Source organism: Manis javanica, chromosome 1, assembly GCF_040802235.1.
Source record: "Manis javanica isolate MJ-LG chromosome 1, MJ_LKY, whole genome shotgun sequence".
In the NCBI taxonomy this organism is placed as follows: Eukaryota; Metazoa; Chordata; class Mammalia; order Pholidota; family Manidae; genus Manis; species Manis javanica.
The window spans coordinates 82,209,646-82,236,398 of NC_133156.1; the positions used below are offsets into that span (position 1 = coordinate 82,209,646).

At 39.6% G+C, this 26,753-nt stretch overlaps 1 long non-coding RNA gene across 1 annotated transcript in view; it reads left to right on the forward strand.

Moving 5' to 3' along the window:
- The first annotated feature begins 205 nt into the window (after positions 1 to 205).
- The window catches only part of LOC108402536 (uncharacterized), a 334,733-nt gene continuing 308,185 nt past the window's right edge, over positions 206 to 26,753 (forward strand). Inside the window, exons 1-2 of the long non-coding RNA XR_012129331.1 lie at positions 206 to 748; positions 13,424 to 13,477. This is a non-coding gene — a long non-coding RNA (uncharacterized lncRNA). The remainder of the gene's footprint in view (positions 749 to 13,423; positions 13,478 to 26,753) is intronic.

Here is a 26,753-nt window from a genome sequence, read left to right on the forward strand (position 1 = left end):
GCCAGTATGTGTTCTTCAGGAAAATGGCCAGCTTCCCAATCACATTTCATGAATTGAACTGCCAAAAAGTAAGACCCTACCTGTGTTTAGAGAGCTGCCAGTTAGCTGTTTTACTATTTCCTAGTTAGGAACCAAGTATCTCTAATCATTTGAGGAAAGCTGACAATATAAATGAGAAAGACCAAGAAAAACCAGTCACAAAAGAAAAAAAAAAGAAACAGAGGAGATGGCAACTCTGAAAGAAACAGATAATTCAGAAACAACAAAAACAAAATCCTTAAAAATTCAAATTCATACCACAGAAAGATTAAGAAACAATGCATTGGTAAAATAACAGGGTGCTATGAAAAAAAATTACAGGTCAAGCAAATGATCTTGGTATTAAAAATGTGATTATCAGACTTAAAAGATCGATTGAGTGGTTGAACAATAAATTTCAAAGAAACACAAGGGTAAAAGGATTAATCTCAAAAACCCAATTCCCAATTAATGGAAATTTCAGAAACAGATAAAAAGACAACTAAAGAAAGAAACTAGAGTTGAAGGCCAGGAGTAATTAGATTGAAAGTATTCATTTAATGTTCAGAACAGTGAATAAATGCAGACCCATATTTGAAACATTATTTAAATTTACAGAACACTAAGGATAAAGCAGATTCTAAAGGCTTCCAGAGGGTGAAAAAGCCTGAACTTTTGCAATGGAGTGAGAATCAGATTGTATCAGTCCTTGCATCAGCCATAGCAAAAGGTAAGTTAGATCAATATCTTAACATTTCTGGGGGAAGATATTTTAAACCTAGAATTCTATACCCAGTCAAATTATCAGTAAGGTGTAAAACAAATAACATTTTTAGACAATAAAGGACTGAAAATTGTCTGCCACATGCTCTATAGGAGGCTAAATGGGCAAAATAGGGGGAGCTGGGGTGAGTGATACAAAAAAGAATGACATGAGATCGATCCAACACAGAAAACACTGGGTACAACTCAGGAAACTAATGAAAGGATGTCTCAGTCTGTCAGCAGTGCAAATAACTTGGAGAGAAATATGTCAAGATTGGAGCACAAAAAGAGGCTCATGGAGGGAAGTTTTTAGACCAATAGTAGATTCCAAAGATTTAGTTTCATCTGAATCTGCAAAACTTAGGGAGGCAATAAAGAAAAAGGTAGTTTAAGATTAAAGAAAGTTAATAGGAAGCTCCAGAAAAAGCAAAGGCTGTGCAAGAGGAAATATAATTATGGTTGTACAATAAAATATGTTTGCATATTAAAACTATTGATTTTCAAATTTATATTCAATGTACTAAAATGTACATGAACTTAATTTCAGAAATTCCAAAAAAGAAAGCAGAATATAATGTAATCAATTTTGTAAGATAAATACAAAATACAAAGAATACAATTTGGGTGGTGAAAGAGGAGAGGAGAATTAAAATGTGAAATCAAAGGATATTATCTAAGGTTTTTGCATGAAGAAATACATGTGAAAATGTATTTTTTTTAAGTTAAAAGGCAATATAGAAACTAAAAAATAGTGATGACACTATATGGGGAAAAGGTATGGGAAATGGTACAAGTTAACTTATATCTGCATTTCCCATGGCAGAAAGTTTATGACAATGTCTAAAAATAATAAAAAATATATGTAAAATATATTAGCAATATGATGGTAATTGCCAGAAAAGGGGAAATCAGGAACAGTTTGAAACATTTAGAGTGGTTCTTTATGAGGGGCTAATGAAAGTGGAGAAAGGGCAGGAGACTGAGGCTTTTCATTCTAAGTCATTCTGTACTATTATTTAAGCCATGTTGTTTTTTATTTTGATAAAAAATTTAAATATTGCATAATTATGTAATTAAATATATCAATATTATAGAGCTCTTCTTACAGGAGACTTCTATATATTCCAGGCCTCCTTCAGATGAAACATTCTTAACTTCTAAGTACTTTGGGTGGGGCAGGGAGATTGTTTGCAAGTTTATTTGTGAAATACAAAAAGCATAACTGTTTAGTTTTCATGTTAAGTGTAACAGAAATGTTCTCTGAAAAATATCAGAACAGAAAAAACAAGTGGGGATGTTGTAAAGTACCTAGGGCAGCCTGACCTAACTGAATATTGACATTTCAATTTTCAAAATAGAGTCAATGCTGCAATTAGGATACAGTTCAATCCTACCCAATGTCCCACCCAGAAACTGGTATTTATTATATACTTATCTTATATCAAGTACTTTGTATCCATTATATTTAATCATCATAATTTCACAGGGTTAGCGTTTTTACCTCCAATTTACAGCTAAACTGAGGCCTGAGGTCTCTTAGTCAAAAGATGGGTAGTTAAGGATATAAACCCACTCAGCTGATTCTACAGTCCATGCTATGCTGTCTATTTATTTGTTTATTTGTCATTAGCAATATGAGTGTAATCTTTGAATTCTTGGAAGCACTTGCTATTTTTTGAAATATTTTTAAAATTCCCATTTCTTAATACTTCTTTCAACATATTAAATGAGTCTCAACTTAATACTGTTTTATGTAAAGTACCACCTAATGGCCAAGAGCTCTACCTCTAGAACAAGACTGCTTCCCCTGGGAGCTTGGCTCTGCCCTATACCACCAGTCCTCAGCATCATGCGGTGCTTGAGCAGTGAGTTAACCTCTCTGGGCCTTGGTCTTCTCACCTCTAAAATGGTCCATGTGTTTAAGGGTTTTCCTGGGAGATTCAATGAGGTAATCCACACAGAGCACTAAGAATGTCTGATGCTGTAATCTTCTGGCCTCCCTAGGAAGTTTGGTTTTTACTTCCCCCATGTCCATTAGAAGTTGGGAGACTTTTAAAAATAATTTTATGATAATGGCTGCTTAACAATTTTATTTCAGTTTTATTATATGTATTTAGTATTTTATTGTGTTCCTTTTGCATTTTTCACTTAAGAATACTTACAGGAACCAGGATAGGAATTACTAAAAAACTGCCGCTTCTGCTATGGTTCCAAATAGTCAAGTAGACACTGGTGCCCTGCATATCTATTCATTCATTTATTAGTTCCCTCACTCTCTTAGTCTTGTGCCAGGTATGTTGATAGGAATAAGGTGAAGACATACCAGTGTTGTAAATTCACTTGGAAAGGGGCAGGAAAAATGTGGTTCCCAAACTGGTATTTGATCTTCTGTCTTGTGTGAATGCTAGCTGTGGCAGGAACTTACATAATGGGGTCTGGACTTCTGAATATACTTTTGTTAAATCACTTGTAATCTGTTAACATTTAACAGTTAAGTGGTTGTGGACTAGTGCAACAGAATGGTGCCAAAAATCCTATCAATGAGTGCAAGAGGATCTTAAGCAGCTTATTGAAATGTTTTATAAAAAGTAAAGTTTCAAAAATGACATTCAGCTTTATTCTGTGGTGAGAAAAAAAATGCCAGTACTGTAATTGAAAACATGATTTCCTAAAGTATTCCAAGTTTTCCTGGGAGACTTTCAGGAACAGGGATTGACTATCCTCATGCCTGCTTAGATAGAAAAAGGCTTGATAAAAGTGCAATGTCTACTAACACAGTTTAATCACTTAATGCCTTGTTCCAATTGAAAATATAACCCAGCCCCATTCAGATGATGGAGCACCTACACTTGATCTGTCTATTGCTTGTGCAGTCACTGATATTTCCAAGGGAAGCCTTGTGACTGTTGGAATGGAAATTAATTTCGTAGACTTGGGGCTGAAAAAAAAAGTTTGTTGTCATCTGCTGATGATAATCCTGAAAATGTTGTTGTTTGGACTAATGTTGCTTGCTCATGTCAACCTAGAAGAATGGGCCTAGATGGGAACTTGATACACAGGAGAGAGGAGGGAGAGGAGGGAGAGAACTGAGAAGAGATTTTTTATTACTGTAGAAAAAGACAACTTCAGGACACTGTCAGAGAGCATATTCTCTTTGTAGTTCTTGATTCTTATAATTGCTGATGTGATCTATCTGTCTTCAGAGAAACATAAAATTATCAAAGGTATTAATTCACCAACTTCAATAGCTAGAGGAAAAATTTAAGCTCTTTTTAGGGTCATTTTTACATGATTCCTGAAGTCTTCATTTTCTATAAGATAAAGTACTATTATAGAAGTGCGTTTACACATAGCATTTGGTGCCTTTAAACTACTTTAAGGACCAACTCTTTCATCCATGCAAAGGAATGCAAATGCAGTGATGGCTGGGGTTATTGTTTTTGTTTATGAATGCTTTCTAGTATAGATCAATAGTTCTTAAACTTTTTTTGAATCATGAATCTCTTTGGAAATTTAGTGAAAAATATCTCCTTTATGGAAAAACAGATATAAGCATAAAGATACACAATTCTTTATAATCCTTACTGTATATTCATGGACCTTTAAGCTGTTAGGGGTGATGGGTCAGGTTAGAAAAATCTCCTAGACAGTTAAAGCAGAGTATTATATAAACAGTTAAAACATCGACCAGTTGTATAAAATAGCCAGGAAGGTTCACCCTGATAATAATATTGTCTTCTTATGTGACTACAGAATACATTGAAGTAAAATGTTTTGTAAAATTCTACAGTTTTTGAGCTGTAAATTAGTTAATCTTCAAAATTAACAAAGCTGAGACCTAGTAAGAAGAAACAACTGAAGTTTGCCCAGCTATTTATAGCAAAGAAAAGGCTATATTATGTTCTCTGCAAATACATGTGTACTAAACTTTTGAACTGCTACATAAAAAAAAGAGTAGATTTAAAGAACAAATTTAACTTTTAAAAGGATACTGTTGCTTGTCAATAACATCTATTCTGATTACTACCCCAACATATTAGGGCATTATATAGCAAAAGGAAGAATTAAATTCAGAAATGCTTAAATCTATTAAACCAGAAAACCTCATTAGCATAAATATTCTTAATACTTATACATTTTTAAATTGTCACCTATTTCTAATTCAGTTATGTAAGAATACAGTATATTTTTTTTCAGACAATTTTGGAAGCAATTTTCATGAGGCTTTAAATTCAAGAAGAAATTTCAACATTACTTTCTAGGGAAGATTATTTGAAAATAAAAATGCTTTTTGAATTATTAAATCAATTTGTTATAAATCAAATAGTTTCAGTTCATGAATCAGATACAAACAAGCAGAACAAATAGGAAATAAATTAGGTGCCAGGGATTGACTATCCCTTAAGGGGGACTTAAACACTGCAATATTATCCTAGCTGTGCACAAGAACCCTCTGTTAAGAATAGCCTGGGGGTGGAGAAGGCACCTGGCATGTGCCTCTGCCTGCGTGGCAGTTGGTCTGTGGCTCACGCTCTGAGAAACCCAGAGATTGGTCCCCAGCTTCTCCTATTGAGGCTTTGCTGCCTTCTCTAGAATTGCTATTGTTTAACAACAGTGGCACATTGAGACAGGAGCTGTCCCCACTTCTGCACTTATCCTCTATCCTTAGATGCTTTGGGGAGGTAATGTTCTGACCTTAAGCTCCTTCCAGAAGACTGGGTTCTGGAGTGGGTTGCTTCCAGGTGATGAGTTCCCGTTCTGGAGACAGCTCTGTCCACTCCTGAAGTGCAAGGGTGACGTCCTGCCTGGGCCCAGAGCTCAGTGCACGACTTGTCCCGCCCTCCATGCCCTGCCAGGGTTCTCAGGGTTCTGGTTCTTTGCGTTTGGCTTTGAGCACAACTCACTTCCAGACAGCTTGTATCCGCGTGACCAAAGGGATCAAAGGCTCAGGACTAGGCGCCTGCAGGAAGCACAGGGACTGACCCTTCACTTCCAGGAATTTTTGCCAACATCACTTCTGTCCATTTCGGGATCAGAGTTCTTCAACTCTCTTGGAGGAGCTGGGGAGGATATGTATTTTCTCTCAAATCGCTCTGCTGGGAAGGGCAGGCTGGGAGGGAAGGGGAAGAGGGGCAGGAGTCAGCCACTCCCGCACTTGGCCTGTAACCCAGGCCACCCCCGGCCACCGCTTGTCTGGTGGGGACGCGAGAAATGCGTGAGGCAGCACTCCCAGTTTTGCATTCTTGTTTCTGCTAAAGGACATTGCTTTAAGTCCATTTTCTGTTTTGTTTTACTTTTTAAAAAAATATTTCTACTTTTCCAGACTTGTTTGGAAATGTGTACCTGCTTTTGTCCACCTCCTTTCCCCCAACAAGTCCTCTTGCCCCTGTTCTGCACCCCTATCCCCCAAGAAGAATGTCTGTGTCAGCAGCTATCCTGACTGCCTCGAATGACCACAACCTATCGCTTCAGTTTGTATCCCTGAACCCCTGGGTATCCCGGGGTCATACAACTCGATTCCAGAAATGGGGTCCCTCCATCTCTGGGCATTACTTTTTGGGATTTTTCCGCCCACCACAGATAAAAGTCAGAGAGCAACTGCTTTGAAGGGCACTGATGACAGCGATATGCCCGGGCAGGGCTGGGCCGACCCACCCAGATCCTCTCGTTTGGTCTCAAAGACTTTTTAGGGATCCTAGTTCGTATTTTTCTTCGGAAATTTACTTCACTTCTGTTATGAAATTCCAAAAGAAAGTCAGACCATGGGGGAGGGGCTATTGAGTTAAAAAAGAGCGAACAGGAGACACTCAGATTATATATTTATTTTATATAAAGAAGTTATACATATGTAATTTTAGATTTTCTTCCGAATTAGAGTTGTGAGGCTATGGAAATCCTATTTTTATCACCCCCTCCTCTCATAGAGGCCTTGATTGCTTAAATTACTTCTAATTGGGTGGCACACAGTACTGGAGACGAAGGATGCATGACAAACAGCCTTCATTCTTTCATAGATTTAGATAATGTCTGGATGAGTATCTCTTCCGATCGGGAAAAACTAGAAAAATTTTAAAAACTGCCCGCAGTTTCCCGAAAGATCTTTTGAACATTAAGAGAGAAAGTCCTGACCGTCACACAGTCATACAAATAGATGGCACATTACAGAAAACAACGCGTAATATCAGTGCCGGCCAACGTTTTCCTCAGGGTTGGCGTGCCACACAGAGTAAACATACTCTCTCTTTTTTAAAAGTGTCACTTGGTTTTCCTTCCTTTTCTTACTGGCACGTATAAAAAGTTTCAGCAAACCTCTTTAAAACATACACGTTAGCCACTCCCTCCCGCTACTTCGCCTAGCCTGAGGCTGGGCGGGCCGGAGCGCCCGGGGCCCGGCATGCCAGCCCTGACAGCTGCCAGTCAGGGGCATTGCCTCGCACGTGGGAGCGTTTCAGCACCTCGAGAGACTCAGCGACTGGCAGATACTGGGGGCGAGGAGTTTTTGGACCACTGGGATGTGTCCCCCAACTTGAGTGTGCTGAGGGCTAGGCTCCGAGGTGAGGGCTAGTTTTACGAAGTTGCTCTCTAGCCTCTGGAAGATTAGGGCGCCTCAGAGGAGAATTGACATCTGAAGATGGTGGAAGTTGAATTATTATGGTCAACTGAACAGATTTGACATGGAGACTCACATCTCATCATCTCGCCAAACTGTACTTACACTTTTTGCATTACCCCCAAACAAACAAACACACACATAGGTAAAGATATTTTTTATTTGAGGCCAAAACGTGCCAAGAGGAATTTTCCCGTTTTGTGTTAACTTTAGAGGCACCAGATTTTCCTTCACTTCTTTACGAAAAGAAAACCTAGAAGTCCCTCCAAGGTACTTTAAATTGCGTCACAGCAGAATCCTGGAAGCTGGGACATCGCAGGGTGAGGGTGCTTGTGACTCTTTGCAAGGGAAGTCCACCTGCTTGGTGAGTAGGACGTAGGGATCGCCGGTGCTGCTAGCAGGGCTCCTGCTCTTTCCCGCCAAGCCCATGCACATCTTTTCTTTCCCCTTTATGCATCAGTGTTGAGAACATCTCGATTTTGAATGAATCTGACGTTTTTTGCTGCATTAGAGGCCCACTGTATCTTCACATTTTGCATTGGGCCTCTGCAATGAGTTTATTAGCCCCACGAAGAAAGATTTGTGCACTAAGAAATTCTCAACGGTGGCATTCTGAAGTGGTTCCTACAATAGGCGTGTTCGCCACCTCTGGCCTCGGTTGGGTAGCCAAATATTCCCGAAACTCCCTGGCTTTCTTTAGAAGGTCCTTACTTATGCAGTTAACCATCTATCAGTTCCTTGACGGGCAGAAGATGCAACTCAGGGGAAAACATCACGGACTGGGGGCACAGGCAACTCTAAAGGGTCAGGAAAATGCCTCCTATTTAGGATATGCCTTTCTGGGGGCAGTTTAAAAACTGAGAGGCAACATAAAATCTTTTTAAAGGTAGCCCTGGTGATTCAAACCCGATATTTTGGCTGGCAAATAAACAATTGCCTGGAAACGAAATTGGCATTCAAAGAGGGTCACATAAAGCCCAGCGCCCTTGGCCACCTTTTGGATCCCAGAAGGGCACTCGCCGTCCCCACCACTTTTAGAAGAGAAAGGAAAAGGAGGAGAGAGAGGGCAGAAAAGGGGAGAGGGGAGAGCGCGAGAGGGAAAGAAAGCGAGAAGAGGGGGATATTTAGCAAGTTAAGAGGTTAAATATTTGAACAGATTTGTAAATATATAGACAGCCCTTGTTATTTGGAATGTGTAATAATGCCTTTTGTGGTGCCGTCTGGCTGGGAGGCTGCGAAGAGAACCGCTCCTTAGCACCTTCCTTCCTGGGAAATCAACTGGAAAGCTCATGAGCTCGCTAAACAAAAACAGGGCTACCCTCCTTTGGGCAAGGGTGATTCTACTTCTATCCCGTCTTTCAAAATAAGAAGAAAAGATGGTGGTGGGCGGGTGGGTGGGTGGGGGTAGAATAAAGGAAAAGCGTAATAAATGAAAATGTTTTATTTTTCTTAGATACGATTTTTCAGGAGCACCCCAGAAAGCCATTTTCAGGTTGAAGTAATTCCAAAGTATTGTTTAAGCTAATGACATACTCTAGCTCTCAGTTATCTATTGTGCATCCATGATTTCTTTAAACCCAAGTCTCTTATCTGAGAAGTGTGTGTGTGTTTAGAAAACCTATGTCCATTAATAATGCTTCCGTGGTTGAGCAGGGTGGGTTTCTTTACGTTTCTTTGGCGTCAGTGTTTTCTAGAAAACTGTACTGAGAGCTGTTGATGGCTTCTGTCCTCTGCCTGTGCCCGTGGGCGGAGGACACAGGCTGTGGGTGTGTCCCGCCCACAGTCGCGCGTGCGTGTGCGTATCTATATGTGAATACACGCATTCTCTCTGCTATCTGCCGCAAATGGATGTTTTTTTTTTTTTTGCCAGTGTTGGCGTCCTGCGTCTATTAGTATTATGCAAATAGAATCATTCCGCTTCAATATATTTTGGAGGGGGAAGGGATGAACCGTTTAAATTCTCTCATATTTTCTAGCAGTCTTTCTACTGCGTGTAAATTCACTTGGATGCGTTTTCAGAAGTGTATGTGTAGTGGTATGTTGTGCTGGTCAGTGGGTGTGTGCCACGGAGTGTGGGCGAGTGTGGACAGCCTCTGAGCACCTTGTGAGTGATGCATGTTAGGTGTCCTGTCTATGCCCCTCCCTCCTCCTCTCGCCCGTTTTGTGTTCTCAGGGTGATTATATGCGTATTTACATATGTGTGCCTATTCCCCTGCCTACATGTATTGTCTTTCTCTATTTTCCACACATTTCATATATAATCTCTTATCTTTTGGCGAAGTGCCTTTTTTATTCCTCGAAGAATGTTTATTGATGTGATAATCTGAAATGAAAAGTGGTCTCCCATGAAGGAGATGGAAGAGAAAGGAGTGTTCATCTTTCTTAATAGACGGGGCAGAGCCAGTTGACTGGATCACAGGGTTTCTCTGCACTTTCTGCGTGTGTCTGTGGGTGGGGGGTGGGGGCAGGGAAGGGAGGGGGAGTGAGGAGAGAAAAGGAGACTTCAACAAGAACAAAGATGGGACATCGCGCCCCCTCGCGGCCAGACTTCATGTCGTGCAGACCTGGTCCCGTCAGGCTTTCTTCAGCCAAAAGAATCCTGCAATTTCCTTCGTTAAACCATTCAGGAGCCGCCTCTCAGACCCAGCCCCCCGCCAAAAACCAATCACAGGGCGCCATGCAAATCACCTCTTCGGCGCTCCAGACCCGCGCCGGCCTCAGCGGAGGCGCTCGCTGCCCCGCCCCCTCCTTCCTCCCCGCCCCACCCCCTCTCACCTCCCTCCGGCCCGAGCAGCTGCCGCGGAAGAGGGCAGTGCTGGGTGCCTCATGTTTATGCAGATAATTTCCCTCGTCCCTCCGTCTTCAGCCCTCCACCTCATCCTCCCTTCTGCCCCCCGCCTTCCGCCAGCGCCTCCTGCGGTTTCCCTCCGAGTCCGCGCGCCTAGACGTGCAGTTCTCAGAGCTGTGGTCCCAGGCAGCTGTTTCCCAGAAGGCGGCCTACGCGCGCTCCTGGAACAGGCGAGAGAACCGGAGGAAAGCACTACCCTTGAAATCCTCTTGAAGGTCAAGTTTGAGGCTTGCTGAGCCGGCGCGAAAGGCGTCGAAAATGCCTCTGCAGGGTCTGCAGGAGGTTCTGCACGCAGACTGATTTTGAAATGCTTTTCTCCTTCTAAACACCAGATTAATTTCTCTGAAACACACAATGTACTGGTCACGTCCAAAGGCAGGATGATGATAGATGATTTTGTAAGCCCAGAGCTACAGTGTGTATTTGTCTTGTACATCAAGGCTACACAGCTCTTGAAACTGCAAAGAATTAGGGATGAGACCAAACAGCATTACATCTACTTAACAGTTTCAGAGAGAGAAGTAGGGGCGTGGGGCGGAGGAGCGAGTGGTGGCTCAAGACCTGCTTGGGTGTGCAGTTTAATGCCAGCGCCTTGAACGGCCCAGGTGAGCAGACTGAGCACAAATGGGGCCCCATGAAAAGAAAAAACAAATCCTCGAGAGAAACCAGTATCTGGGAATAGTAGGTTGGTACTGTTACTTACATACAGACTCTGATTTCTGGCCTTTTAGAGCCAAGGGTAAAGTATTTAAGCAGTGTTTAATACTGCTCTGAACTGACCTTGAGGCCACTGAGGGGAGAAGAAAATCACTGGAGAAAATCGCGGTTTGTATAGTGCTTTGAGTTCCCCTAATGAGAAGGCAGGAAAATTGTGAAATGATCTTGTTTCATAGACGTCTACTTCAACAAAGGAATACTTAAGGGACCTTCTGGTAAGAATTGAGTCAGTTCCCCTCAAATCCTACACCATGGAGAAGTGAGTAGGAATCACAAGATTTGAAATGTTTTGTCAGCATTTTTACTGAGTGCTTACTGCTCGACAGGCACACGGCATCATCTTCCAGGCAAAATATATTATATGCACTGTGGTTCTCAGGTGTACTGGAAATGGTGGGGAGGAACAGACATTCTGGGCAGTTTCTGTCCTGGAGTTGTTCATGGTCTTGCAATAAGAATAGATGTTCACTTAGTGTAACATGGAGCATGAAAACAGCCTAAAAATCTGTGAGGAGTGCACAGAATTAATATATTGGCATATCTCTACAGTGAAATATTCTGCAGCAGTTAAAAATGAAAGGACTACCGTGAAAGCAATGTTAGATGAAAAATGCAAATTGCAAAAGAATATATGATATTTATTTAATATTAATATTAATATCCGTTAATGTAGAAAAAATGTAAAGCTCCCAAAATGCAAAAGGTGTTGGTACATAACTATGTAGTAAAAGTATAAAACACATCAGGTAAAGATGATGTGTTTTAGGATACAGGTGACCCCTGGGAAGAGAGGGATCTTTTTACCACGTGCATTTTAGCTGTATGAATACTGTTTATTTCCTTTGGGGGGAAAAAAGGACAAAGAGAATTAAAAAGATAAGAGAACATAGAAAAATCTGGGAAGACTTTACACAGAAGAGGTGACATTGAAGCTAAGTTCTTGAAATGCTAAGCAAGAATTTAATAGGAATATTAAAAGAGTTCTCTCTGAATATGTAAGAAAGAAGCTTCTATACTTTTTATATAATTTTTAATGACATACAGTAAAATTCATATATTGGGGTATGAGTTTTACAAATGCAAAGAGTCATGTAATTACCACCACAAGCAGGGAACAGAAAAGTTCCATCATCCATCTCCTGAAATTCTTCTGTGCTATCCTTTGTAGTCAGACTTTATGCTTTATAGTCAACTGCCCCATAACCTTAAGCCCTGGAAACCACTGAACTAGTCTCCATCTTTATAGTTTTGCCTTTTCCAGAATGTCATATAAATGCAATCATACAGTATGTAGCATTTTTTTTTGCATCTTATTACTTAGCATAATGAATTTGATCTCATCTATGTTGTTAAGTGTATCAGTAGTTCCTTTTGACTGCTGAGCAATAGTTCATTGCATGGACATACCACAGATTGTTTTTCTTTTTACTTTATAATGGGGATCTTCTGTGAATGGTTATTGCATTATACTGATGAATGTGTTCAGTTATTTCCCCCAGAGGCTAAATCTGTAATCTGATCTTAAATATTATGTGGTGTTTGAACTAGATAAAACCTACTGAGTCAAATGTATAGAAAAACACACCTTCATAATCATTTGGAAGTTGCCCTTCAACTAATTTAGTTGTGATGAGTGCAATAGGAGAGACTACTAAGATGCTGATGATCAGCATGTGTGAATTTACATGTGTGTGGCTGATGACCTAGATTTCTCTTTGAGCACATCTGTGTATTTCCAAGTGTAGAATTATGGCTTGTTTCTAAATATTTCCTAAATCCCTGTTGAAAGATTAACCTTTGCCCTTTGAGGCCCAGGTTAAACTTTAAGGGCAGGCTGAGTTCCTATGCTTCTGATACAAGATGACAACTTTACATCACATGTTCAGGGGTTCTGAACACTTGTAAGGATTCCGAGTAATTCCAGATCCTGGTCTACACTGTCAACCATCAAGGGTTTGTTTTTGATAACCTTAAAAATAAAACTGTCAGTTATTTGTTCGAGCAAAATGGAGTTTACTTAGCTGAATAGCAGAGACTTGCAATTTGGGGCTTGCAAGCTATGGCAAAACCATAGGCAAGCCCAGAGAACAAGGGGGAGGAACACTCTTACAGAGGAAAGTTAGGGCTTGGGACTGACTTGGCTGTTACAAACAAATAATCAATTGGAGTAAACTCCGAGTTCTAAGTATGGTGGCTTCTCATTGGCTGAGCTGTAACAGTCTCCCACTGGCTGGGCTGTTGCAGGGGGAGGAAGAAACCTTCTTTCCTTGTGCTGGGTAGTAAAATTGTAGCTCTGCAGTACTCCCTTGCAAGGTGCGCAAGGTATGTCTCTTCCTTCCTGTGGGGTCTGCAGGAAGTGGTGGGACATGAGTGCTCCCTGCTGCTGGCCTCCCGATGCCAGGTCAGTTAGGTTTCCCTTTATTTTCAGTTTCTTCTTACGTGGCTTCCTCTTGTTTGTTTCTCAGTGGGACCCTGAGAAGCTGACAGTTGGACTGTACAGAAGCTGAGTTCAGGACACAGTAAGTAGGCCTGTGGGTATGTAAGCATTTCTTGGTGGGTGCCTCAGAGTTCCAAAGTCAAATATCAATTGTTTGTGAGCTACCTGCTATTGCAACCTTATTTATTTACTTTAAACATCTCTAGCTCTCTCATGGCTGTGTAACTATCTCTATCAAGGGCAGCTGTCCCAGTATTAACATGCAAAATGGGAAGGAGAGAGAGAAACAAACTTCATAGACTGACTACTTTCTGGCTGTGGTTTAGAGCGAAGAGGCCAGTCCCAGGTGTAAAGAATAATAGCAGTGTTGTGATCAAAGGAGTGCTATTTCTAATCCTAGTTATGTTGGTAAGCAAGCTGTTTTCTACCATAAAATTGTATCCAATTGCCACATGTGTGACTGCACATCATCTTTAGTTTTAGTTCTAATAATCAGCATCACCCTTGGGCAAAGGACTCTAGAAACAGTTTCATTTAGGTAGTCAACTAAAAGAATAGTAAAATAGACATTCGGAATTTACATTTTTAGGTAAAGGTTATAGAGGTTGTAAGTCAAGGGATGTAGATGCTGCATTTTAGTTTTGTTTAGGCTCTGGGAGACCTTTGGAAAAAGTCTACCTTATTTGTACCACAATTTTATGACTTACAAAAGGGCAAAGGACTAAACATTGCTATTTGTGATTTTAAGATTCCCCAGCAAAGATCACTTTAGGACCTCCGTGCTTTGCTATTACAGGGTTCTTTCATGAATCATTTCCAATTGCATCAATGGAGGCACTACCATTTTCTTGCTTAGTTTAGATACAGTGTACCTAAGCTTGGTGTTTTCTGGTGCACTTTGAAAATTTTGAGAAAGTGGCCATTTTCCCCAAAATAAGTTGATTTACAGCACTTTATTCAAGTAAGAAAATTAGGAAGCACGCACTCACAACTTTTGTCATTACTGCTGCAGTTATGTTTAATAAATATGTCCAAGCTAAGAAGTGCTGGCCTGTGAAGATGTCAGTCCAATGACTTAACAGTTATTCTCCCATTAAGAGAAGATCACCTTAGTGCTTTGTGCTACAAATAAATTGGTGCTGCCCCAGTACCGAGACTGATTTCTAATGAAAATGAAAATAATGATGGTAAAAAAAGAAAAGGAACACCGTTCAAATGACCACAATTCCATGATTAAGCCAATAAAGCTTTTTCTCTTCCAGGCACTGTCCTTTAAAGTGATATTCTGTTCAAGAGTGTCACAGTAGCATAATATAAATCAATGTTTTTTTAAGCTTTGGTTTTGTCTCTTGGAAAGCAGCAAGTAGGGGTGAGGAAAATTTTCTTTTTTCCCCATTTAGGTTCTTTAGTTCATCTAATAGTTAGGTTAATATAAAGCAGATTAACAGGAGAAAAACAAACACATTTCATTTGTACAGAAACATGATAAAAATATGAGATCCAAAGGGCTGCCTGGTAATTGAGGCTTACATAACAGGATTCCCCATAAAAGGGAAGGAGGGCCATTACAGAAAGGCAGAGGAGTTGTTTGGAAAACAATGGTTGCCCTTGATGTTCCTTAAGTAAAAAGGTATCCCAGGTAATATCTCTCTTCCTGATGCAGGCCCCCTTTCCAGTGTGAATTTAGGCAGTTGAAGGAGAGTCAAAGATTTTTTCCTGCATCTGTTGGGTTTTAATTGCCTTTTAGTTCAAAATAATCCTTGTGCCAAAGAGACATATTTTGGGGTGGTGAAATCTCCCCTTCACAGCATAAGCGGGTGGCTTGTCATCATTTTGGAATAATGACATCTCAAGGCCTGTGTGTTGTGCTGGCAAGCAAGGAGAATCCCAGAACTGGCCTGATTCAGCAGTGCCTGACCAGGATGTTTAATGCACTATTGAATACCGTTGCCCCTAGGAATTAAATATACAGGTGCCTGGAGCTTGTGTAAAGTTCTCTGTGCCATTTGAAAAAGGTACTTGGAGAAAAGATAGGCTGATTTTTAATTTTAATGTTTTACTCATTGGTGTAAGTACATTTATGTTTTGCTTTGCAAAATGTCAACAGACATCCCAAGTGGATAACATTTTAAAAAGATTGCATTTCCTGTATTTGCTCTAATATCTAAAAAATGTGGTCATCAATGCCTACAGGTTCATTGTTAAGACCATCTATCGAAATGATTATTGAAAAACATCCAACAACACTTTTATTATTTTACACATTGTCTGCAATTCTCATTGATTAGAATTCCAGCAACATTGACCTAAAGGTTTCATTCTAGTTCTGATCTGATGCATTTAGGAAGGGCTCCAAATGAAGTTCCTATCTACAAGATGGCCAGAGGACACTCTGAGAAGGAATAACTTATTACCTAATGGTATTGATGTTCATTTTGTATTATAAATAACATTATGCATTTGTATGTTCTCAACAATTTACAAAATACTTTCACATAAGTTACCTCATTTCATGTAAATTATCTCACCACAACCGTATAAGATAGGTTGGTGATGACAATTATTATCCATATTGTATTATAAAGGATACTGAGGCTCAGAAATATTGAAAAGAGCTCACTTTTTATAGGGTGCTTGCTTTGTGGTAGGCAGTGTTGTAATTATTCATGTATTAATTCATGTGATCTAGATAGCAGCTGTAGTAAGTGGATATTATTATTGTTATATTCATTTTATAAATTGAACCACAGTGGTACAGAAAGGTAAAGTAACCTGTCCAAAGCTAGAGTGAGTAAACAGTGGAGTCCATGAGAATCTGTGCAGTCTGGTTCCAGACCCAAGTGCTTAACCACCACTTTTCTGCCTAGCTAAAGTCTAGTGCCTTGTCACAGGGAATCTGGCCACTAAGAGTTGCATCATAAATGAGACCATGTGTCTTTTGACACCCAGCAAAGTGCTTTTCCATTTTGCATTTATTGTAACTGCTCCCATTATCTTTTGCTTTATTCTGCACTACGTTTTACTACCTTATGTACTTCACAACTTCTCCCTAATGGAATGTGAGCTTCCTTAGTGCCGGGAAAAGAGGATGATTCCTCTTGTATGTGGATTATCCCTTACCTTGTCTGATAATTCTAACATAAGAGGGAGTCAGTTCAATGAATTGAATTCAAGTTGTGGGACACATTAAGCCTAAAACTTTACAGGAACTTTGGTGACATAAAAGAAGTGGACAGTGGGAAGGGGACCGTGATTAAACCAGCGAAAAAGGGAAAAAAGGAAAGGATTGACATGACAGGAAGGAGTGAGATAAAACAAATGTTTATACAGGCCTTATTATGTGCCAGACATTTCATGTATCAACCCATTTAATCCTTACAACATTCTATTATCTCCTTTTTATGAATGAGGACACTGAGGCCGAGAGGTTATATGACCAACCCATAAATACATGTGTTTGTGGATGTGTATGTATGAAAAAGAGGAAAAAAGAACATGATAGAGGTTGTTTGGCCTCCCCATCTTGCATACCAACAACTCCCAAAGGTGTGCCTGGTATATTTATTTGATTTTCATCAAGTATTTCCTACCCTCAATGCTCTACCCTCTGACCTTTCCTCCTCTACTTTCTGCATGGCACAATTATCTTTTTGAAATATATATCTGATTCTGTGCCTCCTTGGTTTGGCACATTTGCTGGTTCCTCATTGTTTCTAGGTACATGGTCCATACACCACAGCCCTGTTTTACATTTTCATCATCATTCCTCAGACCTTTTATTATAATTGTACTTCAACCTTTTTTCAACTCTGGATGGTCATGTACTTTAGTGCTCTTGTGACTGTTGGGAAGGGAAAAATGTCCTCTACCTGTCACAGTTCCTCTGGCTGGTCTAAGAATTAAATTGGCATAAGACAGATTAACAGCAGAAAATAAAATCTAATTTTGTATAAATGGGAACCCTGCATACATGAGAGGCTCAAAGACAGAAAGGTAAAATGAGGTATATATGCCATCCTGAGCTAAGGAATGAAATAGGTGACTGGGGCTTAGGGACGGAGTGCAATTCACAGGGCACTAAGGAGAGCAGAATGTTGATAATTAGATGTTTGCCTTGCTATATAATGGGTCACTCAAATAAAATTTATCTCTGGTAAAAACTGATTCTGGGAAAGATCCCCAATTTATTTTCTTCTAAGTAATGAAGGGTCTTGATTACCTTCAGCTCAAAATATTCCACATGCCCAAATGGCACAATTTGGGGAGACTTGTTCTGAACCCCTTCATGATTTGTCCTCTCTGCCTGGAATGCAGTCCCCCCACCACACTCCCTTTACTTGTAGAATTGCACTTATTTTACAGGATAAAAGTCAAATGTATTTCTTGATGATGCCTTTTCTGATCCTACAGATAGAATAATATATCACTCCATTAATGTATACTTTATTCAAAAACAGCAGCTAACATCTACTAAATGCTTAAGTGCTGCAGTGCACGTAGTCTTGATGAAGAGAATGAGATTCAGAGGCTTTTCCTAACTTGTCCAAATCATTTGGGTAGCAGAGTTTCAGACAGATCTGTCTGACCCCCAGACCCATAAACCTAACCACTTTATTTTGCTTCCTCCATTGATACCACATAGTAGGTTGCATGTTATGTGTCTTCTCTTCAATAATATGAACTCTAGAAAAGTAGTTATTTGCTTTGCATTCTTTCTGTTTAGCACAGTGTTTATACTATGAAGGAGCTCTGTGAACACAGTTGAAAGACTGCATGGACAGCACGTGTTCCCTATTCCTGGGCTACATTTCCCTTACCTGGCCTGTCATATCCCACGCCAGATCAGGATGGTGCTTCTTGACTGTGTTCTCCCACACTGACTTCTGAAGTAGCTATTCACAAAGTCAGCCGACTTGACAGCTGCTGCCTGTGAAAGTCTTTGTTTAAAATCTTTCTTACAGATGGCCAGGAAATAATGGCATAGGTGTGATGTACCCTACTGTACTTGGGCTGCAGGCACTGCCGTTTTTGTTTTCTGTTTATGAGTAGAACTTGAACTGGCTTGAATTTTTTCTTTTTGATAGGCATAAACTTTAATGACACCCTCAGAGTGCTCCTTCCCCTCTTCCAGATTGCCCCCAGAATTCTGCATGTTTCCAGAGTCCTTAAAGAAATCCCCTGGCTAATCTTGTCCGAAAAGAACCCTCCTGCCCGGTTGTCTGGGAGCCATCACAGATGGCTGCCCGTCACCCCACCGAGCTCTAGGCCAAGATGCTCCTTTGAATGAGAGTGTTTCCCCAGGACGAAGATCTCAGTGCTTATCCTTTGGGTTCACATACCATCCAAGGACCACCAGGACTGTGGTGTGCTAGATGGTAGCCATTGTCCCATGCTGAACCCTTGGGAATTCACCCCAGAGGTCAACAGTTTTCCCTTTTTTGGGCTGCAAACAAAGCATCAGTTTCCCCCATTTCTGTGACAATAGAGCTTGCTTGTTAATTGGAGAGTCCAGACCATAAAAATGCAAAAATAATCTTATCTCCACAATCTGGAAACCTTTCTCTTCCTTTATGAAAATTCCTTCCCCTAAGGACAGATTGGGGGAGCTCATGGTACCTTCTTGCTAACAGGGCAATAATAAAACCAGTTAGATCTTTATCAGGTCTAACTGTTAATTAGTTAAATCTTCAGTGGGGTACCAATTTAAAAATAAAAAATGCTAGAACTAAATGGTGCATTTAAGTAGAGTTGCCCTTTTTAAGGCAGTTAAATATGTTGTTTAAATCTGTTAAAGGAGTTAGATATTTTAAAGGAGTTAACATGTTATATATTAAATATATAAATATGACATATGTTATTACAATACAGCACCATGGTTCAAACACTTTTTTTTAGTTCCTCTTCAGGGTTTCAGAATCTAGCCCCCCAATCATTTTTACTACTCCCAAAGAGAGCAAATATTTATATTTGAAAATGGATTTGATTTAGAAAGAACTCAGTGTTATTTGACTTACTTTTGTCAATGAAATCAGCATGAAAGATGTTTTTGGTCCGAAAAGAGGTGGAACTATAAAGTAATGACACTGATTTTGTGAGTCTTACCATGTCCCAAAGGAAATTTCCAAATATAGTGTCAGGGAAATAAGTGTGTAGCTTCCAAGTGTGACTACACTAAAAGTGACATAAATCTGTGTGCAAATGTTCTGATATATTTGTGACTAACTGGTTTTATTACTGTCTGTGAAGGTACAGCTTGCATATTATGTCCAAACTTCCTTCTGAAAATATCTAGCAGTAGACTGATGCCTCTCAAATTCAGTGTGAACATGAATCCTCTGAGGTACTTAAAATGCAGATTCTGATTCAAAAGCTCTGTTGTGGGGCCTGAGATTGAATTTCTGAACAGCATCCAGGTGATGGTTCAGGGACTTATGTTTGAGTGTCACTGCCCTGGATTATCTAGATGACCCTGTTAAGCAAGTTAAATCTTGGTTTGCACATGGATCTTGCTGCCTATGTTAAACTGCATCGGGGGCCAGTTTGTTCCCTAGCAAAATATTTGTTTGCATTCATGTACATATAAACTTTGCCTCAGGACAAAGAATTTTCTGTACATTTTATCAGTGAAGAAGCCATAATGACCTTGTGCCATTTTCCTTAGATTGGATGTTTCCTTTATTCAGAACATAACAAAAATTTCTATAGAAAAAAATGAAGTAATTTTTTCTCTCAACCTCACTAATTATTATGGCAGATACTATCCCATGAAAAAAAGCAATGTTCATTTTGATATATTTAAACTTGTTATTTCTGGTTTGACAATTTTCAAAACTGATGTAACAAAAGTTCTCTTGCTAGCTAGCTAAAAACAAAATCCTATTTCACAGCTAAAATGTAAACAGCTAAAATGTAATCAGAGGACTAAATTTCACAGCTACAGAAACACAGCTGTGAAACATAACTTTAGAGTGTAATAAAGCCAAATAGTTTTGCATGCTAATAATGGATATTACAAATAAAGATGAGAATGACTTTGCTAGAATGTTTTAGTGTTTAAATACCTTCACTAATGTTACCTGTTTAACTGAGAATATTCTCAAGTTACCTACCACATATGCATCCATTGAATGCATAATAAGTGTATGTTGCCATGAACAGTGATACAGAGTTGAATATGATGTTAAGCCATCCTTTTAGGAAGTCATTTTTTATTACAAAATATGTTCTGTTTCCAGCACTTTTTTTGAGTTAATTTTTCTTCAGATTATAAAATTAGTGTGTGCAAATTGGAAAAATATTAGAAAAATACAGAAAAATATTGTAAAATATAAAACATACATTATTAAAAATCTTGCCATATTAACATTGTCATGTTGTATTTTAAGTTTTCATTGACTCAATTCTAAATATTGTAACTTATGGCATCTTGGTATATAGTTTATTACTTTTAACTGTGGAAATAATTCTTGCTGGCCAGCATGAGGATATATTTCAGTTGAATTTTTCTACCTATGTCAGCCTGGGCTGAATTTTGGAAACCCACAGTGACTGGGTATATGATGTATGTATGTGTTTGTGTGTGTGTTAGGGTGGGAACTTAAAGCTAGTAAGGAACTGAATAGGTAGCTGGAATTCCATCTCACTCTCTAGGTATTAGCAGGCTAGAGACCCTTGAAGATACCACTGATAGGCTTTATATCCTCAGAGTTATTCAAGTGCACTGTGTTTTGCTTCCTCAATGGTGTGATGAATTTCTTGGATTGTGATAATTTTGGATGAAGGGGGTCAGTGAACCTAGTTCTTCACTAAAATCTATTGTACATTTTCATCATCTGTAAAATAAGGCACATGAACTACATGTACTCAGTTTTCTTGAAGTCTCAAATTTTGAAACTCTGTGGACATTTTCTTTATTCATATCCCACATATAAAAAGGCTCTGTCATGGTAGATACCTTCATATGTCTTTGATGATAATCTTTGGATGAATGTAAACCTAAAGTCTCTGAAAATTTATAATATAGAATAATAATCTAGAATAGATGTTGGAAAATTACTACCTGTAGCTTAAATATGGCCCACTACCTATTTTTGTAAATAAAGTTTAATTGGAATACAGACATACCTATTCATTTATGTATTGTCTGTGGCTGCTTTCAAGCTAGGGTGGCAGAGCTGAGTAGTTGTGACAGGGACGGTTTTACTATCTGAACCATTAGAGAGAAAACTGATTGTCCTCTGATCTAGACTAATTATCTTTGAATCAATAAACATACTTTTCTTCAGATACAAGGAGTATCAATAAGAAGTATTATATCATAGTTATGATAATAGGAGGTTTGGATATGGAGATATACCTCTATCATATAAACCAGCCTTTTTTTAAGTGTTATCTCTGAGTAGAATTTACTTGGGCTTGATTTTCAGAGGTCAGATAGACCTGTTGTCATGAGAAAAACAAGGGTGTCAGAATGATACTCTTTGAGCTTACCAAAAATCATTTTGAACAACTCAAGCAGGAGCACTTTCAATTAATGTGGGGACCCTCTAGTAAAAACCGGCCAGAAAAGTCATGAGCTTTTAGTATCATAAGGTTACAGGTATTATTTCACAAGGAATAGGGGCCAAAGTCATGTTAATAGTTGATTTGTGCATTCCTCATGAAGATTAGAAAGGGCCTTCCTCAAGGAGGCCAGACCATGGAGTCTTTGGAAGAAAATGAGACATGTCTGTGATAAGGAGTATAAACCTTCAAGTATTTAGGAGGAATGTGAGTTGTAACATTACTGGTGAAAAGTGTCCTGACCATGAAATAAGCCCCCTTTCCATGGACCACTGACTTAGAGGAAATTTAAATAGAGATAGGCCTCTCTGAATTTAAACAAAGTCTGAGATGGCAAAATTTGCTAATCCTGAGGCCCAGGACTCCAGGACACAGTGTCATGACTCTTGATTCTCCCTGCCTGCTGGGCTGGTGTAACTAAGATGATGGCCTAAGACATCTACTGAACATTGGTAGGATCAACACACTAGGCAGCATTACATTGAAATATCTATGAGAATTGTCTCAGATAATAATGGCTTCTGGAGAAAAGGCTGATAGGTTATTTATATGTTTTTACGTGTTGGTAGAGGTTGGCCCTCAAATAACTGATCATTAAATAAAATTGATTTAATGAAAATTAGTCAACAAATAGAATAGGGTAGGTTATTAAAAAGAAACTGTTAGGCTGAACCACATGTACTTGCTGATATTTGGACATCTTCAACTAAGAAAATGGCAATTTTGTATGTTTCAAGGTAATATATAAATGGTCTTGAGCTTTTTTCCCCCATTTTAATTTATCCTATTCAGTTTTCACAAGATAAAAAGGTATTCCTTTCTTCACTCCTAGAAGAAGAGTCCAGCAAATTTTCCTGGTCTTAGAGAAGGCTTCCTCAGAATACAGAGAAGGGTCAGGGTGGCATGATGTGAGCGAGAGTGGACAGTCCTGGGCCACCTTGCCCCACAGAGCCCTATTCAGGGAGTGCTGGGTCAGCACTAACTCATTTTTCTCTGGCTTTCTGATGTAGACCCCTGGCCAGGTACTCCAACCTGAAAACAATTTTTTAAAATCCAGACAGGCATAATAGAACTTCCTTTGCAATGTTCATATTCTAGGTCTCCTACCTGGGTCAAGATCTGGGTTAGCCTGGTTGTACTTAGGTCTCCTTAGCCACACATTTAAATACACTTATTTTACTTGCCAAGATTAAAATAAAACTCATCTGTAATGGGTTGGTGATTCCCAGTCTTATTATGAGAGAATTTATATACAGTGTTGCCAGTCTGTCTATGGGGTTTTTATTTTACCTCATGTATTTATCTTGCATTCATCCTATTACTTCCAGATCCATTGACACCATCCTGGTGATCATTACCTTTCATCAACATCATTGTGGTGACCTCTGGTATCAGGCTGCTTTTGGCTGACCTAACAGAAAAACAAACTAAAAGTAGCTTAAATGACAAGGACTTATTTTTCTCCCACACCAAGAAGATTCTACATAGGCAGCTGTTGACAAGGACTTATTTTTCTCCCACACCAAGAAGATTCTACATAGGCAGCTGTAGTGTTGCTTCAATAGCTCAGCAAGTTAGGGCTCTGGATTAGCATTCTGAGACTGGCTTGACTTTTGCCCTCTGGTTACAGTATGGTTGCAACAACTTCAAGTATCAGGTCTTCACACAACACCATTTGACAGCAGGAAGGGAGTGGGGAGAATTCCTTCTTACGTGTCTTTCTTACCAAGGGAGAAAAGCTTTGCCCGATAAACTCTTGGAGGAAGATGTCCCTTTACATCTTATTAGCTAGGAGTAGTCACTTTCCTCTGGCTTAGGGCAAATGAAGCCAGGATAGTGACTATCTGCTACTTTTATTCTCTATCTGCTGTTAGAAAGAGGAAGATTGGGAAAGTGCTCAGGTAAGTATTTAATCTACCCTGCATTTCTGCCAAATGTGCTTCCTTGAGTACATTTATAAAGGAAAAGGCATTACCCTGATCTTAAACTTCCAGTAACTTGTACTGCTAGCAAATACAGTACAATTCAGCTTCTTTTGTTTTCTCCTACTTTATTCTCCCAGGGCTATTTAGTGAATCTGGAACATACTCAGCTCATCCTCTGTTTACGCTTTGGTTCATGACAGTTCCTCCTAGAATCTCTTCTGCACAACCTGTTGCTGAACGCTGCCCTCAACATCAGTGCTCAGCCCAAAGTCTGCCTTCTCCAAGAAGCCTTCTCAGTTTCTCTCCATCAGCTGTGATTACTCTTTTCTCTCAAATTTCTCAGCACTTGCTGTACACTGTAGAACTTGACCACTCATGGATTTAACATTTGAATTTTGATTACTCACAAGAGACCACAAAGGTCCAATTCAGAGGCATTTTTAACATTACTGAGGTGGAATTCAAGTCTTGTCTGCGGCAAAGCTGGGTGTGCAGTGGTGAAGCCTCACTGGGAAGCGAGACATGCTCTGCCTTGTATCTAGACCTCAGTGAGGTTTCATTGTTCTTTCTTTGTTATAATATAGGCACTAAGTTTTGTGAACTTATTAAAAGCTGTGCTCCATTGTGGAAAATGGCTGTTAATCGAGAGATAAAACTTTAGGTGAAAGTTGAAAAGGCAGTTAACTTTTGGTTTGAGGAGAGGCACAGGAAAGGGGTACTTCTCCAGAAAGTGTGATTTATGAGATAGCCAGGAGTCTGGAAGAATACTTGCACATTCTTGAGGTTGTGGCACAGTTGACTTTTTACCTTGTATTGCAATTATTTATATACAAGACCCCTGGAAGACAGGCAGGGATTTCAGAAGGCAGGGAGCAAATCATATAATGTAGTGTGGTGGCTCTGGAGTCAGAAGAATTGAGACTAAGTTATAGCTCTGTCAGTTCCCCAAGACTATGTGACCTTTGGGGAGATAGTTGACTATGTGAGCTTTTAGTTTCCCTTTTGTTCCCATAAAGTGATGGTAAAAATACATAACTCGCAGGGTACATACTATTAAATGGAATAGTGTCAGGAAAAATACGATGTCTGTCATGAGACCGGGCACTCAGAAAAGATTTGTTTAATGAATGAATGAATGAATGAATGAATGAAAACCCTATCATAATAATCTGGTTATAAGAATAAAAATACTTTTCCATAATACTGTCTCTGAGGTTCTAAGCCATTTTATTTGCTTGTATTAGTAAAATATGGAAATCAATAAAAATCATTACTGAGAATTAAATACCAGTAGATTATATCAACCTTAAGATGAAGCTGAATTTTTTCTTTGAGTGCATTGTCTGTTCATAAACTGCTGGGCTTACACTTCACTGTTTATGGCATTACTGGTTCCCCTCATGTGCATCACCACTTTGTAGTTCCTCTGGGATTATCCATTATTCCATGGATCCATTATCATGTATAATTCTCTTTAAAAACCTAATAAAATTTACTGTTAAGATTCCTGTGCTATGTATTGTCTTCAAAGATAACCTTTTCTACATCGTTCTTGAGTGTTGAGCTTTTTAAAGGATTGGTATTATTGGAATGGTAGCTCACTTGTGCTTCAGCTTTGCACCTCTCCAAAGGAAGGAACAAGGTGCTGCTATCCTGGCTAGAAAGGAATTAGAGACCAGGGGACCTGCCAGTAGCTTTACACTGGTGCTGGGCCAATCAGACATATTATGCATCAATGCCATCAACTGGTCTGGTTGGGCATTAAAAATATTTTGGTTTTTCTATGGCCACTAAAGAAGAATTATTTCCTCTCTCTAGAGAACATGCATTATTCCAGTTAAATAATTTACAGGTATTTAAATCAGTCACAAACTGATAGACTAGGGAGATTCTGGACACTAAGATGCACACTGGGATATTTCTCTGCTAACTCCTCTACCATTCAAAGTTGCTCTCATCATTGGACATCATTCTTGAGACTCACGGGGGTTGAAATCAACTTTCTTTCCCCAGCATCATCCCCAGCATCATTAACTATTCCCTGCTCGTGTATCTTAAATGTGTCATGATCTCTGTTCTCTGCTTCTTGCAAAGTACAAAGGCATAGCTTCTCCTCTCCCACCCTGTCATTTGTCCCAGTTTCCTGCATTTTGAGCTTATGAGTGCACCAAAGCATTGTGTATGTTTGGAGGTGGCTGCTTGAGAATATTTGAAGAACCAGCCTGACTTGTGACACAGGCAGACATCACTTGAGCAGGGCTGTCACTGGGAGAGGTAGTATGCAAGAGAGTGCAGTGTTCTCAAGCACCAGAGGATGAAACAACCACGTGGGAGGCACGGTAAGCTGAACAATGGCCTTCCAAAGATACGGACGTCCTCATTGCTGGAACCTGTGAATGTTGCCTCGAATGGCAAAAGAGACTCTGTAAATGCAATTGACTTAAAGATCTTGTGATAGGGATGTTACTCTGGATCATCCAAGTGGGCCTTAACTATAATCACAAGGATATTTATAGCAAGGAGTTTAGTTGGTCAGAGGTGGAAGGTAATGTGATGGCAAAGCAGGAAGAGAAAAGCCGATCTGATGTGGGGCCATGAGACGGAATGACAGCCTCTAGAAGTTGGGAAAGGCAAGGAACACATTCTCCTTTAAGAAGAAACTAGCCCTGCTGACACCCTGATTTCAGCCCCATAAGACTCATTTGGGACTTCTGACTTACAGAACTGTAAGAGGAGCAATTTATGTTGTTTTAAACCACTCTGTTCATGGTAATTTGTTAAAGCAGCAATAGGAAACTCAAATAGGCAGTCTAGGTGGAGTGGCGTGAATCTGGGTACTTGACCGTGGAAACTTTTCTTCCCTAACAATCC